Source organism: Suncus etruscus, chromosome 1, assembly GCF_024139225.1.
Source record: "Suncus etruscus isolate mSunEtr1 chromosome 1, mSunEtr1.pri.cur, whole genome shotgun sequence".
NCBI classification, from domain to species: domain Eukaryota; kingdom Metazoa; phylum Chordata; class Mammalia; order Eulipotyphla; family Soricidae; genus Suncus; species Suncus etruscus.
Genome location: NC_064848.1, coordinates 13,793,894 through 13,810,719, shown reverse-complemented (window position 1 = coordinate 13,810,719; position 16,826 = coordinate 13,793,894). Strand labels below are relative to the sequence as shown.

Below are 16,826 nucleotides of genomic sequence, written 5' to 3'. Positions count from 1 at the left end.
TGCTGTGTATTCAGTCTGTTGTCATTGTTGTCACAGTCATGATCATGCAGCTTTTTGTTTTTTTTGTCTTTTGGTTTTTGGGCCACACTCGGTGGCACTAAGATACTCCTGGCTCTGCACTCAAAAATTACTCCTGGCAGGCTCGGGCGATATGGGATGCCAGGAATGAAACCTGAGTCGGCCACGTGCAAGACAAATGTCCTATCACTGTGCTATCTCTCTGTGTGTGTGTGTGTGTGTGTGTGTGTGTGTGTGTGTGTGTGTGTGTGTGTGTGTGTGTGTGTGTGGCATTTTCTTACAACCTAAAGGTCTGTAGGAGTGCTGCACTGTTTCTACAGTAGCACCTGCCTACTTTGTGTCACATTTAATTAAAGCCTATGCATTGTTTTTTTAAACAAAATACTTGGCCAGGTGTTGCTCAACCACCCACCCACCAAAAAGAAGAAAAAAATCAACATACAGGACATGACATTCAGTGTCAGAGTCAGAGTTACCCAGTTCAAGTCAAGGGCATTCACTGAAGTCCTGGCATCTGGTTCGTGTTAGCCTTGTTGGCCTCAGTGACTTCAATTGCTGGTTGGATGGGAAAGAGTATCAGTTTGCATCCCAGGACAGTCCCTTAATTCTATGATCTGTTGCTCATTACACAGACATGTTGGAAGGCTGCAGCAATTGCCTTTGTCAATGGCCTGACTCCTGCTTTTATACATAGTGTTGCTGGATATTTGACCTTGATCAGGAGTTCTAGATGCTTTATCTCTTGTTCCAGACTCCTTAGAGAAGATTCCAGAACCTTTCTTGATTGGCTGGCTTCTTACTTCCTGATTGGTTAAATCTCAAGTGCACCTCTTGTCCTTGCTTTGGCTGCCCAGCAGATGTCCATTGTGGTTAGCACGAGTCTCTCCATCTTGTTTTACATTTTGCGTATTATGTTCCCAACACCAGCCTCCAATGTATTGTGTGTTTCTATGTGTTTGAAGCTATTTTCTAGGGCTGAAGGGATAATGCAGTGGAGAAGGTACTTGCACACATGCCTTGCACACAGCTGACTCAAGTTTGCTTCCTGACACACTCCATATGGTCCACCTGGTCCCTCCAAGACTCATCCCTGAGTGCAGAGTTGAGTAAGTTCTGATTGTCACCTTGTGAGAGGCCACTTCTGCCTAATTTATCTCCACTAGCACCCCATTTCCCTCTATGACCCCTTTTTCTTTTCCCTTCATGCCTCCCCACAGCTTTCAGCAGGGAAAGAGGTTCTCTGTAATGAATCTTGCCCACATTTAAAGGGACTCAACTTCCCTCCCACCTCCTCTAAGAAGTCGGCCTCCCTCTCCCTTACCAGTGGAGCTCTCCTTGGGGTCCCTGAGCTGCAGGTGGGACTAGCTCCCCAGCCCGGCTCCTGCCCTGGGTCCTTGCTAGTACATTCTGCCAAAGTTCTAAAGACCCCTGTCTTCTCCCCATCACCTCACATGTTATTTTGTGCATATTTTCTTTTTGTTTCTCATAGGATTTTTTTTCAGAGCAATTTAAACCCCCAGTTGTTTATTTTCACAAAAGAAAATAAAATTGCAGTTGCAAGACCAAAAAAAAAAAAAAAAGAGAGAGAGAGAGAGTTGGGGCCAGAGCAATGGCACAGTGGTAGGGCATTTGCCTTGCACACAGCTGACCCAGGACAGACCGAGGTTCCATCCCCCGGTGTCCCATATGGTCTACCAAGCCCATCAGGAGTGATTTCTAAGCGCATAGCCAGGAGTAACCTCTGAGTGTCACCGGGTATGGCCCAAAATCCAAAAAGAAAGAAAGAGTCCTGAGCACACTCTGAAGTGGCTTAAAAATAAAATATAAATAGTTAAAGCAGAAATTAGAAGTAGGACTTCTGAGTAACTCATTCTAGGAGTTGAGTGGAGGGGAGAATGGTTATGAATAGGTCATAAATCACTAAGTTAAGATCAGAACAGATAAGGCTGTACAGGTTGTATGAATAGAAACCAGGAAGTTGCAAAGCAATATGTAAATGTCTATTTGAACTTGAAACAAATGTACGAATCATTGATTGTACCAACCATTGTTTTTGGGATTTTGTTCCTGTGTTTTGACTTAGAGTTTTGGTTTGGGGGACACACCTGGCAATGCTCAGTGGTTACTCCTGGCCCTGTACTCAGGGATCACGTCTGGCAGCAAGGCAAGTGCCTTATCTGTTGCATTATCGCTCCAACCTGATTGTATCAACCATTATATGTGCTAAATGGAAATTGTCTCCCCTCACCACACCGTTCCCCATCCCCAGTCATGGGGGCCTTTTTTGGCTTTAGACAGATGAGTCCACATATATAAGTAAATGGGGATCTCCCTTATCTCAGGTGCCTCCTATTTCTTGGTCTGAATCTTTTTCCCCCCTTTTTGTGTTTGTAGGCCTAACTACCTGTGCTCAGAACTTGCTCCTGGCTCGATGCTCAGGGTACCATGTGGTGTGTTGAGGATTGGACTCAGATTGTTTGTTTGCAAGGCAAAGGCTCTATCCACTCAGGCCTAAAATAATTATTTTGTTTGTTTGTTTGGAGGCCACACCTATTGGCACTCCTGGTTACTTCTGGCTCTGCACTCAGAAGTTACTTCTGGCAAGCTCAGGGGACCATATGGGATGCCACAGATCGAACCTGGGGTGGCTGTATGCAAAGCAAATGCCCTACCTGCTGTGCTATCACTCTGGCCCCAAATAATAAACTATTTTTTAATATGGAATGCTTCATGAATTTGTGTTTTATCCTTGCACAGGGGTCATGCTAATTTTCTTTGTATCATTCTAATTTTAGTATATGTGGGTCAGAGTGAAAGCACAATGGGGTGGGTGTTTGCCTTGCATGCTGCCTGCTCAGGATGAGCCTGGGTTTAATCTCCAGCATTTCTATAGTCCGCTGAGCCTGTCAGAAGCAATTTCTAAGTGCAGAGCCTGGAGTAACCCCTGAGTGCAGCCGAGTGTGACCTAAAAACAAACAAAAAATAATAAAAAGCTCCCCAATTTTAGTATATGTGCTGCTAAAGTGAGCACTAAAATAATAATATTTTAACATCTTTTCTTCTTCTTTTTTTTTTTTTTTTTGGCCACACCCGGCATTGCTCAGGGGTTACTCCTGGCTGTCTGCTCAGAAATAGCTCCTGGCAGGCACAGGGGACCATATGGGACACCGAGATTTGAACCAACCACCTTTGGTCCTGGATCGGCTGCTTGCAAGGCAAACGCCGCTGTGCCATCTCTCCGGGCCCATCTTTTCTTCTTCTATTCACAGGCATAGAAACTTTCTCTCCTGGATTACAGAGTTAGCCTGAGATCACAGATCAAAGGAGGGCAGATTATTGTGATGCTCTCCCTTTGCTCATAGCTGTGAAGGTGACTGGCTTCCTGTGTGACTTTTGAGCAAACCCATGAAGGTGTCACCTCCCTTGGGCACATGAACCTATCACTTCCTGTCTGAATTTGTCTTTACTCTACAGGGTAAGAGCCACCACGGAAACCTGCTAGATGCTGACACCTGTGCAAACCAAGTCCAGTGACCCAAGATGACAGGGGCAATACTGTGAACACTTCTCTGTATCTCCCCCATTTCAGAAGATCCTGGGAGAATTAGAAATAAAAGAAGTCACCTTGGAAAGGCAGCTTTGTTTAGGTTGTGTGTGTGTGTGTGTGTGTGTGTGTGTGTGTGTGTGTGTGTGTGTGTGTGTGTGTGTGAGAGAGAGAGAGAGAGAGAGAGAGAGAGAGAACTTGGGGCCCTCTCCAGAGGTTTTGGGGGCCGCCAGAGCTACACCCAGTATTGCCAATGCATGGCTACCTGTACCATCTGTGCACAGCAGACATGCATGCACACAGTTCTTTTTTTTCTCTCCTGATTTTTGTTATAATGCCTTGACTTACCAAGTTGTTCATAATACAGTTGTTTCAGGCATTAAATGTTCTAACACTAGTCTCACCACAAGTGTAACCTTCCCATCACCAGTGTCCCCAATCTCCCACCCACCACCATAGCCTGCTTCCATGCAGACACCAACACATTTACTTCATATTTCTTTTTACAACACCAAGGCAAATGGAATAATCAAGACTTAGATCAACAAGAGTCAAATAGAAGTGATTGTTCTACCTCTCCATGGTGTTACTAAAGTCAGTGTCTAAGAATTTACTGGCTGTTATGGCTGATTCTAGTTGACTTTCCTGTGTTACTGATTAGGTTCACCGGTAGTGCCTGTCTTTTCCTCTTATTCTCTGATTCCTCAGTCCTGCTTCTTTTTTTTTTTTTTTTTTTTGTGGTTTTTGGGTCACACCCGGCAGTGCTCAGGGGTTATTCCTGGCTCCAGGCTCAGAAATTGCTCCTGGCAGGCACAGGGGACCATATGGGATGCCGGGATTTGAACCGATGACCTCCTGCATGAAAGGCAAACGCCTTACCTCCATGCTATCTCTCCGGCCCCTCAGTCCTGCTTCTTGAGATCAATCCTCAAGTCTTTGCTAGCAATTTATAAAACCGAAACAAAGGAGGCAAAAGGAGGAAAGATCTTCTTTCTCTCTCTCTTTCTTCTCAGGTGTGGGCCTGAGAGGGCGGTCATCCCTCTCTCCCCCCCAAATATGGGATTTCTAAACAGTAGATGCCCTGGTTGGTGGGTGGTAAGGGTTGGGCAGAACTTATTCACAGAAGACGTTCTGTGTCCTTAGCTCTGGGTGGAGCAGAGGCTAAAGGAGTCCACCAGTGCTTGCTGCACAGAAAACAAGTCATAGTCCCTGTGTGTCTAGAAAGCCCTCAAAGTTAAAATTTTACTGAAAAATAGTTCCGAGAGTGCTTGCTTCGGCAGCATATATACTAAAATTGAAACGATACAGAGAAGATTAGCATGGCCCCTGTGCAAAGATGACACGCAAATTCGTGAAGCGTTCCATATATATATAAAAAAAAATGGTTCTGAGAGGCAGGAAATAGTTCAAATTGCAGAGCAGAGCTTTGCATGCTGAACCCTTGGGCAGCACAGTCATATGACCATGAGTAATATCTCCCTTCTCTCTGTCCCATGGATATGCCCCCCCCAAAATATATAAGAGTGATTCTGAGTTGGAAGAAACAGCGAAAGCAAACAAAAATCCTCTCTGGTGAGCTTAGAAACCGTGTAGCGCGCCAGAGATTGAACCTGGGTTGCAAGGCATACAAGGCATACATGCAAGGCATACACATTACCCATTGTATAATCATCTAGTCCTGATTATTTTACTTTTGGAGCAGCACATCCAGCAGTGCTCAGGACTTACTCCTGGCTCTGTTTTTTTTTTTTGTTTGATTGTTTTTGTTTTTTGGGCCACACCCGTTTGACGCTCAGGGGTTACTCCTGGCTATGCGCTCAGAAATCGCCCCTGGCTTGGGGGGACCATATGGGACGCCGGGGGATCGAACCGCGGTCCATCCTACGCTAGCGCTTGCAAGGCAGACACCTTACCTCTAGCGCCACCTTCCCAGCCCCCTGGCTCTGTTTTTAGGGATCACTTCTGGTGGGGCTCAGGGGATCCTATTAGATGTGGGGGATTGAACCACGTCAACACATGTTTTTTTGTTTGTTTGTTTGTTTTTTTGTTTTTTTTTGTTTTTGTTTTTGGTTTTGGTTTTTGGGCCACACCCGGCGGTGCTCAGGGGTTACTCCTGGCTGTCTGCTCAGAAATAGCTCCTGGCAGGCACAGGGGACCATATGGGACACCGGGATTCGAACCAACCACCTTTGGTCCTGGATCGGCTGCTTGCAAGGCAAACACCGCTGTGCTATCTCTCCGGGCCCCATGTTTTTTGTTTTGTTTTGTTTTGTTTTTGGGCCACACCTGGCTTTGCTCAGGGGTTACTCCTGGCTGTCTGCTCAGAAATAGCTCCTGGCAGGCACGGGGGACCATATGGGACACCGGGATTCGAACCAACCACCTTTGGTCCTGGATCGACTGCTTGCAAGGCAAATGCCGCTGTGCTATCTCTCTGGGCCCCCACGTCAACACATGTAAGACAAATGCCTACCTGGACTACTTTTCTGGCCCCATCAAAATGATACATTTTTGGGGGGTGGGTGGGAGCACTATACCCTAGTCAACTGCATCAAAGGAAGTAACCTACCCATTGCACTATTTATTATTCTGACCCTGCACGGATTTATTTTAGACACAGATCTCAAAGACTTTGCACCCCAAAAACTTTCCAAGGAATATAAATGTATAATCAAAATCAATCAGTTCTCCTGGGAATAAGCTCCAAGGATCTTTAAACAGCAAAACACACAGAGTGAGAGAGATGTGTAAGAATTACATAGAACAGAATGATTTAAACCAGATGAGAGCATAAATATTAATATGTTTAAGAAAAAGTTTTGAAAGTTTTGGGGTATGGCTCAGTGATAAAGCACATGCTTTTTTTTCTTTTGGTTTTTGGGCCACACCCATTTGACGCTCAGGGGTTACTCCTGGCTATACGCTCAGAAATTGCCGCTGGCTTTGGGGGACCATATGGGACGCAGGGGGATCGAACCACTGTCCGTCCTATGGTAGCACTTGCAAGGCAGACACCTTACCTCTAGTGCCACCTTCCCGGCCCCAAGCACATGCTTTGATACATTGCATTTGTGAAGCCTGGGTTCAAGCCCAGCTTTACCAAAAAAGAAAAAGTTTCTAAGGGCTGGAGAATACAAAAAAAAAAAAAATACTGAGTACAGTGGAGAGAGAAGATTCATTCTCTGTTGCTACATAGGACTTTGTCAAATACAGCCAAGGAGTTAGACATGAGCTCTGCTGGGTATCACCCCCAAATAACCACATTACATAGCATATAGTATATTTATATATGTGTATATATATACTGATATCTATCTATCATATATGTAAAGCAAATTATTGGGGAGCCATACAAGGCAATACTCAGGGTTGCTCTGAGTTTTGTGCATAGGAGTTATTCCCAGTGGTGCTTGGGAACCCACAAGTGCTGGGCTTTGAACCTGGGCCCTGTACATGCAGAGCCTGAGCTCCAGCCCTTTGAGCTATCTTTCTGGTTCCATCAATATGTTTGACAATGTGCAAAGCCAATTGGACAGACAAATTATTATTTTTTTTTGGCCACACCCGGCGGTGCTCAGGGGTTACTCCTGGCTGTCTGCTCAGAAATAGCTCCTGGCAGGCACGGGGGACCATATGGGACACCGGGATTCGAACCAACCACCTTTGGTCCTGGATCGGCTGCTTGCAAGGCAAACGTCGCTGTGCTATCTCTCCGGGCCCGAAATAATATTATTTTTAACCTCTTTCCCATCCTCCTGTTACTTTAATAAGCAGAGTACAGTGCTTACTGGGGCTGGCACTTAGCTGAGCTGTGTGTGCTCATTCTGACTGCTGCTCTCATCTCCTGGCTGGTGCAACCAGGAAGCATGGGGGCAGTCAAGGGAAGAGCTGCCAGACCACAGGTATGTACAGGGCCTTGGTAACCAAAACTTTGTTTTTGTTTTGGGTTCATACCAGGCATGCTCAGGACTTGCTTCTGATGCTGTGCTTAGGAATCACTCTTGATAGGTTTGGGGTGCTATGTGGGGGGCTGGAGATCTAACCCAAGTCAGCTACCTGCAAGGCAGGTGCCCTACCCACTGTACTATCTCTGCAGTCTTATGTTAACCATTGTGCTATTCCAGGAGCCCACAGATTTTAACAGAGTATGCTGGGACAGTCATTAACAAAATAAAACATAAGAATACCTCACACTCTGAAGCCTGAGAGATAGCACAGCGAGTAGCGTGTTGCCTTGCATGCAGCTGACCTTGGTTTGATCCCCAGCATCCCACATAGTCCCCAGAACTTGCCAGGAGTATTTTCTGAGTGCAGAGCCAAAAATAACCCATGAGCACCACCATGTGTGGCCCAAAATAAACAAGCAAAATAACATAACAAAAAAGAATGCCTCATTATTTTTCTTTCTTTCTTTTTTTTTGGTTTGGTTTGGTTTGGTTTTTGGGTCACACCCAGCAGCACTCAGGGGTTACTCCTGGCTCTACACTCAAAAATCACTCCTGGCAGGCTCGGGGGACCATATGGGAGGCCGGGATTCAAATCACCATCCTTCTGCGTCTAAGGCAAATGCCCTACCGCTGTGCTATTTCTCCGGCTCCCTCATTTATTTTAAGATAAACTCCAGGGCCTGGAGAGATAGCATAGCGGCGTTTGCCTTGCAAGCAGCCGCTCCAGGACCAAAGGTGGTTGGTTCGAATCCCGGTGTCCCATATGGTCCCCTGTGCCTGTCAGGAGCTATTTCTGAGCAGACAGCCAGGAGTAACCCCTGAGCACCGCCAGGTGTGGCCCAAAAACAAAACAAAAAAAACAAAACAAAACAAAAAAAAGATAAACTCCAAAAGGCAACAAACAGAAATCTAAAACCAAAAACTATAAATCTAATGTTCTTCCAAGACATGCTACGGGTGTCATCCCCAGCAGTTCTCAACAGACAGTTCAGTGTAAGAGTTCAAGAATTCACTGCTTTTAGTCCCTGCAGTTCTGGGGACTACAGAGCCACCCCAATAGAGCCTACAGGGTTACTCTCAGGTGATCAGGGCCCCAGAGCTCCACCCAGCCATGTTCATGGGGCCATGTAGAGGTGGGAAGCAGTCTAGGAATGGGTACCTTTAAGGCATATGTCCCAATTTCTATATGAGCTTGGTAATTTAATTTAATTTAATTGTTTGTTTTCTTTAATTTGAGAGCCACATAGGACAGTGTTAACTCTTAGCTCTACACTCAAGAACTCCGGGGACCATATGTAGTATCAAACAGTGACCAGCACATACAAGGCAAGCTATACTAATACTAAGCGCCTATCATACTTTTAATTTTGTTTTAACTTTTGCGGTTTTTAGACCTACTCAGTTTTGCTCAGAGATCACTCCAGGCAGTGTTTAGGTGACCATATGCAATGACTGGGATCATACCTGGCGTCAACCACTTTCCAGGCCACAACACCTTACCTGTTGTCTTTACAGCTGTATAGACTCTTTTTGTGGAGGAAAGGGATCTCGGGAGACCATATGGGATGCTGCGGATAGCACCCAGGTTGACAAGGCAAATGCTCTACCCTGCTGTACTATTGCTGTGACACTCCCCCACACAGAGACCTTTAAAAAAAAGACAGGGAAACAATAGCATTTCCAGGCAGGGTGCTTGCACACATGGCCAACCTCCAGTTTCAAATTTCCCGAAGTTTGGGATCTGAATCTGGTCCTCAGAGCCTGCAGGAGTGATTTCTGAGCACAGAGCCAAGGAGTAACTACCCCTGAGCACTGCCAGGTGTGGAACCCCCAAAAAAAGTTTAAAAAAAAAAAGGAGAAATTTTTGTGACCTTGAGTGTTGTTTTTAATATAAAATATAAATCTATGGTTCTAGTGTTAGGGTAAGGCCTTCTCTTTTTTTCTTTTTTTTTTTTTTGGTTTTTGGACCACACCTGTTTGACGCTCAGGGGTTACTCCTGGCTATGCACTCCAGAAATCTGCCCCTGGCTTGGGGTGACCATATGGACCGCGGGGGATCGAACCGTGTCCTTTCCTTGGCTAGCGCTTGCAAAGGCAGACACCTTACCTCTAGCGCCACCTTCCCGGCCCCGTAAGGCCTTTCTTGGCACAGCGCCTTTACCCCTTCTGCCAGTGGGTTCTAGAGAAGGGTTGTAGAGACAAAATATTTCACAGGCAGTCAGTTAAAGTTTCTATAGGAGTCAGCCAGCTTTATTTCACGGGCCTAGCCAACCGCCATGTGCACTTTCTCACGTGGCTTCCTATGCAAGCCTTTTTTTCCAAGCAGCTTATTGTCTGCTCCTCCTCTGGCTCTCTTTGCCTCTGTCTACCTTTTAGCTGCTCCCCATGCTTTGTTGCTGCTGCTCTTCTGTCCTCCGCCTTTTTCCCTCCAGCATCCTTATATTCTTTATTCCAAACCACAGAGTCCACCCCCCAGATGTGGTTGGTTCTGACCCATCAGGTGATATCAACATTTCAATAGAAACGGTTAAGACATTAAGGGAAGGAGTTACTTCACACTTGAGCTAAACAAAGTTTTTTAGATAAGCCCTATCATAAAAGGTAAAAAAGTCAGTGAATTTTATTTAATTAGAAACGTTAAGGATTTTGCTCTTCAAAGGCAAACCACAGCCCTGGAAAGAAAGTATTTGCAATACATATATCAGATAAAAGACCAGCATCCTAAATATAGGGAATTATTTCAAGGCCAATAATAGGAAGGAGACTTCGTCTGCGGTGGCTATGAAGTACCTGGCAAATACTCAAAACAAGTATGAACTGGACATATTCAAACAAGAACAATCTCCTCTACAGGGTTCTGGGAATTCACCAAAGGCAAACCACAAATCAAGATGCATTTATTCAGGAAAATTTGGAGAACATTGAGTAAGAACAGTGAGATTTTGTAATGGTCTTGCTCAGGCAAGACAACCGGTCCCTCTCCCTGCAGGGGGGTCCCTGAGGTTGATAGAGTTACCTACCACCATGGACTGGTCAGGAAAACCAGACCAGTCCTCTAGAGTTGACAGTCCTGGCAAAATAATAGTATTCAAAAAAGAAACTAACCCCAAATGAAGATTTTTTTTTGCCAAGCTCCACCCAGACATAATTACTAACCGACCAGTCCTTGTACCTCTTCCAAAGGTGGAAACAAACCCTGTTAATCTGGAACTGGCAGAGCAGTGCTCTAGATATATCTGTAGAAGCTCTCTGTGCTTCCAGGAAGTTTTGCCTGAAATCATTTGTTTGTTTGTTTGTTTGTTTGTTTTTGAATCACATTTGGCAGCGCTCAGATGTTACTCCTGGCTCTACTCTCAGAAATCGCTTCTGGGGCCTGAGAGATAGCATGGAGGTAAGGCGTTTGTCTTGCATGCGGACAGTGGTTCGAATTCCTGGCCATCCCATATGTCCCCCGAGGCTGCCAGGAGCGATTTCTGGCATAGAGCCAGGAGTAATCCCTGAGCACTGCCGGGTGTGACCCCCCCAAAAAAGAAATCGCTCCTGACAGGCTCAGGGAACCATAGGGTATGGTTAGGAATCACTCCTGGGATTGTTCAGGGAACCATATAGGGGTGCTGCATGCAATACAAGGGCCTAAGGTACCCCTTACTCACTGGATTATCTCTCCAACCACATCTGCTTTCTCTTAAGGTTAACAGTGTGCTCTTGGGACCGGTGAGGTGGCACTAGAGGTAAGGTGTCCTGTTTTGCAAGCACTAGCCAAGGAAGGGACCCGCGGTTCGATCCTCCGGTGTCCCATATGGGTCCCCCCCAAGCCAGGGGCAATTTCTGAGCGCTTAGCCAGGAGTAACCCCTGAGCATCAATGGGTGTGGCCCCCAAAAACCAAAAAGAAAACAACCCCCAAACAAACAAACAAACAAACAGTGTGCTCTTCTCTTCCCGATTCTAAAATCCTTGTTGTGGGTAATTCCTTATCGTGTCTTCTTTCTACAGGCAAGATGGGATGCTGCTTAGCTTCATGAGTCAATGAATAAAGCTAGTTAGATCTTCAAAATCCTTTAATGGGGGGCCAGAGCAGTAGCACTAGCTGTAAAGGCATCCTGCCTTGCCTGCGCTAGCCTCAGATGAACTGCAGTTCAATCCCAACCCCACGGCCCGTGTTGTGCCATATAGTTCCCCAAGCCAGGAGCAATTCCCTGAGCACCATAGCCAGGAGTGACCCCTGAACGTCACCGGATGTGGCCCACAAAAACAAACAAAATAAAACAAAAGATCTTTGAATCAGGACTTTCACTTTTTTGGCAGCAGGAAACAAAAAGGAGGAAATTTGGGGCTGGAGCTGGTGGCACAATCATTAGGCCATCTGCCCTTGCATTCGCTAACCTAGGACAGGACCACTATTGGATCCCCTGGCGTCCCATTGGGTCCCCCAGTCCCAGGAGTGATTTCTGAGACGCATAGCCAGGAGTAACTACTGAGCGTCCAGTCACTGTGTGTGGCCAAAAAACCAAAAAAAAAAAAAAAAAAAGGAAAAGAAAAAAAAAAGGAGGAAATTCGCAGCTTCTTTAGCAGGTTGGGGATGAGCAGAAAAGTCTGAGAGATTTCATGGGGAGGTCTCCAAAGTCCAATGTAGCACAGAAGGACAGTATGCCAGGGAGATGGGAGGCACATTTGCAGAGCAGCTCCTCAGCCGGGGGCCCTTGTAACAAGCAGAGAACTTTGCTAAAAGCCCCTGCTTTTAGCTAAAAAGCCCTGAGAAATGAGTGTAACCATTTAAAGGCTTGATTAGAGACATAATTTTAACCCTGGGAAACTGAGTCTAATTTATCTGACGTTCCCGTTCCTCTGTACATTCCGGCCCTGCCCGAGATGGGTCCCATTATTTGTACATTCCGACCCACTTGCGATGAGTCCTGTTATCTAGGTATTTCTGTCTGTTCAATGTATCTATGCATATCTGTATGCGTATGTGCAGAATCCTGCCTGCAAAAGGTATTTAAGCTAAGCCTTGTGCTTGAATAAACGAAATCCTTCTCCCATTCTTGTCCGTCTCTGGGTCTGTTATTTGTTCTGTGTGTGCACGCTCCCCCCGAGAAAGTAATCCACAATTGAATGGTGTCCCCCGCAGGTCGAGACCCCCCACACTCCTCAATAGTCCCCTGGCAGGGGCTGGAGTGATTAGTACAGTAAGCTGTTTCCCAGGCTCAATACTTGGCATTTCCCAAGCACTGCCAGGAGTAATCCTTGAACACAGAGCCAAGCATAAGCACTGAGAACCACTGGATGTGGTCCCAAAACAACAAACAACAACAAAAGAACCCCTGGGAGTAAGGAAAAGCCAAGGAGCTCAGGAAATTCTATCATCCTTTCACCAATCACAAAGTGGCAAAACTACAGACTAACTGCTGGAACATAGCTTCCACCCAATCAATCACTGGCAGATCACTGAACTATGAAGACTCAGCTTATCACTAGAATTCCTGGAAAATAAATGAAATAAGAAGGAAAGGTCCTTAGAAATGATCCAAGATTGGGGCTGGAGTGATAGCATGGAGGTAAGCGCGTTTGCCCTTTCATGCACGGGAAGGATGGTGGTTCGAATCCAGACATCCCATATGGTCCCCTGTGCCTGCCAGGGGGCAATTTCTGAGCATAGAGCTAGGAGGAACCCCTGAGCACTTCCGGGTGTGACCCAAAAACCAAAAAGGAAAAAAAAGAAATGATCCAAAGGACTGGGGGTAGCAAGCTGTGTTTGATCTCCACACCACATGGTTCCCTAAATACAGTCAGGGAACATCTCCTCCCTAGTATTAGAGTTAGGAATAGTCTTTGATTACCCCATCAGTCTTGCCCAAAAACAAAAATAAAAATGACAAAAAGAATCAAGAAAAGGAGAAAGATACCCTCAGGTTGGAGAGATAATATAGGGGGTTAAGGTGTTTACCTTACACTGGATGATTCAGGTTCAAATCCCCTGGCGACACCATAGTTCTCCTGACCACTGCCTGAGCACGGCCAGGGTGCATTCCCCCCACAAAATGCAAAAAAAATATTAAAACGAATAATCTGGGGCTGGAAGGTGGCACTAGAGGTAAGGTGTCTGCTTTTGCAAGCGCCTAGCGTAGGACAGACCGCGGTTCGATCCCCCTGGCCTCCCATATGGTCCCCCCCAAGCCAGGAGCGATTTCTAAGCGTCAAACGGGTGTGGCCCCCCCCAAAAAAAATAACCCACGAATAATCTATAATTGATTAGCATAGTAACTGGAAGAAAAAAAATTTACTGGTGAATGGAATGAATTAATAGCTTAGCCCTTATTAATATGATAATGTTTGGCAATGTGTTTCGTTTTTTTTTTTTTTTTTGGTGGATTTTGGGGTCACACCCGGCAGTGCTCAGGGGTTATTCCTGGCTCCATGCTCAGAATTGCTCCTGGCAGGCACGGGGGACCATATGGGACGCCCGGGATTTGAACTGATGACCTTCTGCCATGAAAGGCAAACGCCTTACCCTCCATGCTATCTCTACCCGCCCACTAATGTGTTTCGTTTTATTTTGGGGCCACATTCAACAGTTGCTCAGGGCTTACTCTTCATTACTATTTGTTTTTTGTTTCTTTGTTATTGTTGTTCTTTGGTTTTCAGGCCACACCCCTGCGGCACTCAGGTTATTCCTGGGCTCTGAGCTCGGGAATCAACTCCTGGCAGGCTTGGGGGACCATATAAGATCCCAGGAATTGAACAGGGGTCCATCTATGTTTGGTCACGTGCAAGGCAAATGCTTTACTGCTGTGCTATTGCTCAGAACCCCTACTCTTTCATTCTGTGCTCAGGTATTACTCCTGGCGATGCTCTGGGGGACTATATAGAATGTTGGGAAACTCAGGTTGGCTGTATGCAAGGTAAACACCCCTACCCACTATGCTATCGATTAAGGCCCCAAGATGAATTATTTTTTGTTTGTTTGTTTTGTTTTTAGGCCACATCCAGCAGCATTCGGGGGTTACTCCTGGCTCTGCGCTTAGAAATATCTTTTGGCAGGGTCTGGGGACCGTATGGGATGCCAGGGATTGAACCTAGATCACTGTGCTATCACTCCAGCTCCCCAAAGTGAATTCTTATTTTACAGAGAGGAAGGCATTGCTTTGCTTGAGGCTGACCTGAGTTCAATTCCTGGCATCTCATATGGTTGCCCTTTGGGAAGAATCCTTGAGATCAGAGCCAGGAGTACAGTGGGGTATGGCCACAAAACAAGCAACAGCAAAAATAATTTTTAATAATTTTAATTTTTTAATTGTTTAAATATAAAAATACTTTTAAGCCATAAAGATAGACGCTCTTTCTTGTTTATCAGAACAAAATAGGGAGGGCAAGAGTGGACGCTGGCAATGAATTAGAAGGAGGAAGTAATAAAATCAAGATGAGGTTTTAAAGAAGTTATCTCAGTCACTAGCCCTAAAATGTTGAAAGGCACAATTGTGAGAGCTCTTTGTGGACACAGGCACTGAGACTCGAACTGGCACCCATTACAAGCCAAAGAAGGCTGAACCCCCTGAGTCCCCTATGAAGAGATGCTCCAGAAAGAACAAAGAAAGGGTTCTGATAAGAACATGAAAGTGGACACTAAAAATTCCAAGCTGTCCCCTTGACCATACCATGTCAAAGGACTCATCTAGGTAGAAAGCCCCACATGGGGCAGTTTTGAAGAAAAAACTATGAAACTACATCTGCAAAGGCAAGAGGGGCTCCTTCCCATTTGTCCAGCATTACTCAGCCTCGTTATATGTATATATCTACTTCTATATTTGATATTATTTTGGTAATATTTTCCCCCAAATAGTGGTCATAGTATTTCTGGCTTGATTTGCATTTATATATATATATAGGTTTTTGGATTACATTCGGCGGCTCTCAGGGGTTACTCTTGGCTCTGCACTCAAAAGTTGCTCCTGGCAGGCTCGGGGGACCATATAGGATGCCAGGATTTGAATCGGGGTCTGTCCTGTGTTGGTTGCATGCAAGGCAAATGCCTTACCACTATGCTATCGCTCCGGCCCCAGCAGTTATATTTTTTATGGGGATAAAAATTAGTAAACTTGAGCTGAAGAGATAGCATGGAGGTAAGGCATTTGCCTTGCATGCAGAAGGACGGTGGGTTGAATCCTGGCATTCCACATGGTCCCCCAAGCCTGCCAGGAGCGATTTCTGAGCATAGAGCCAGGAGTAGCCCCTAAGTGCTGCCGGGTGTGACCCAAAATACCCCCCCCCTCCAAAAATTAGTAAAACTTGGGGCTGGAGAGAGAGAATCAGGGTTAAGGCACGTGTCTCAATGCCACAGACCCTGACTTCCCTATCCTGGCACTTCACCCTCCCTAGCATTGCCTAGAGCAGCTTGGAGGCCTCTAACATTGCTAGGATAGCAGAAACTAATGATCACTGATACTTCCCAGGTTGTATGGTCCAAGCTAATACCTCTGTGGAAAGGAGGCGGCAGATTCCCCTTTTCTGCATGAACTCCAGAAGCCTGAACCACCCTTGACACTCAGCTCCATGTCTGAAATCATATAATATGAGCAGCTAAATCTCTGATAGGGTTGAAATGTGGGCCTTCTTCCTTTCTTTCTTTCTTTCTTTCTTTCTTTCTTTCTTTCCTTCTTTAATTCCTTTTCTTCCTTCCTTCCATCCTTTCTTTCTTCCTTCCATCCTTTCTTTCTTTCTCTTTCTTTCTTTCTTTCTTTCTTTCTTTTTTCTTTCTTTCTCTTCTTTCTTTCTTTCTTTCTTCTTTCATCTATCTCTTCTTTCTTCTTTCTTTCTTTCTTCTTCTCTCTCCTTCTTTTTTCTCTTTCTTTCCTTTCTTTCTTTCTTCCTCTCTTCCTTTCTTTTCTTCATTCTTTCTTTTTCTTTCTTTCTCTCTCTCTCTTTCTTTCTTTCTCTTCTTTTCTTTCTCTTCTCTTTCACTTCTCTTTCTTTCTCTCTCTTCCTTTCTTTCTTTCTCTCTCCTTCTCTTTCTTCCTCTTCTTTCTTTCTTTTTCTCTCTCTCTTTCTATTTCTCTCTCTCTTTCTTCTTTCTCTTTCTTCTCTCTTTTCATTCTATCTTCTCTTTCTTTCTTCTTTCTCTTTCTTTCTCTTTCTTTCTCTTTCCTTTCTCTCTTTCTTTCTCTCTTTCTTTCTTTCTCTCTTTTTCTCTTCTTCTCTTCTTTCTTTCTTTCTTTCTTTCTTTCTTTCTTTCTTTCTTTCTTTCTTTCTTTCCTTTCTTATCTTTCTTTCTTCTTCTTTCTTCCTTTCTTTCTTTCTCTTTCTTTTTTTGTTTTTTGGGTCA

The 16,826-nt window shown here is 45.2% G+C and overlaps 2 non-coding genes across 2 annotated transcripts; one reads left to right on the top strand and one right to left on the bottom strand.

The window, feature by feature from the left end:
- Nucleotides 1–2,730: 2,730 nt before the first annotated feature.
- LOC126028915 (U6 spliceosomal RNA) lies at nucleotides 2,731–2,838 on the bottom strand. The gene has a single exon (XR_007502598.1). It is a non-coding gene; the product is annotated as a U6 spliceosomal RNA (small nuclear RNA).
- Nucleotides 2,839–4,826: 1,988 nt separating this feature from the next.
- On the top strand, nucleotides 4,827–4,933 carry LOC126025732 (U6 spliceosomal RNA). The gene has a single exon (XR_007501516.1). It is a non-coding gene; the product is annotated as a U6 spliceosomal RNA (small nuclear RNA).
- Nucleotides 4,934–16,826: the final 11,893 nt, after the last annotated feature.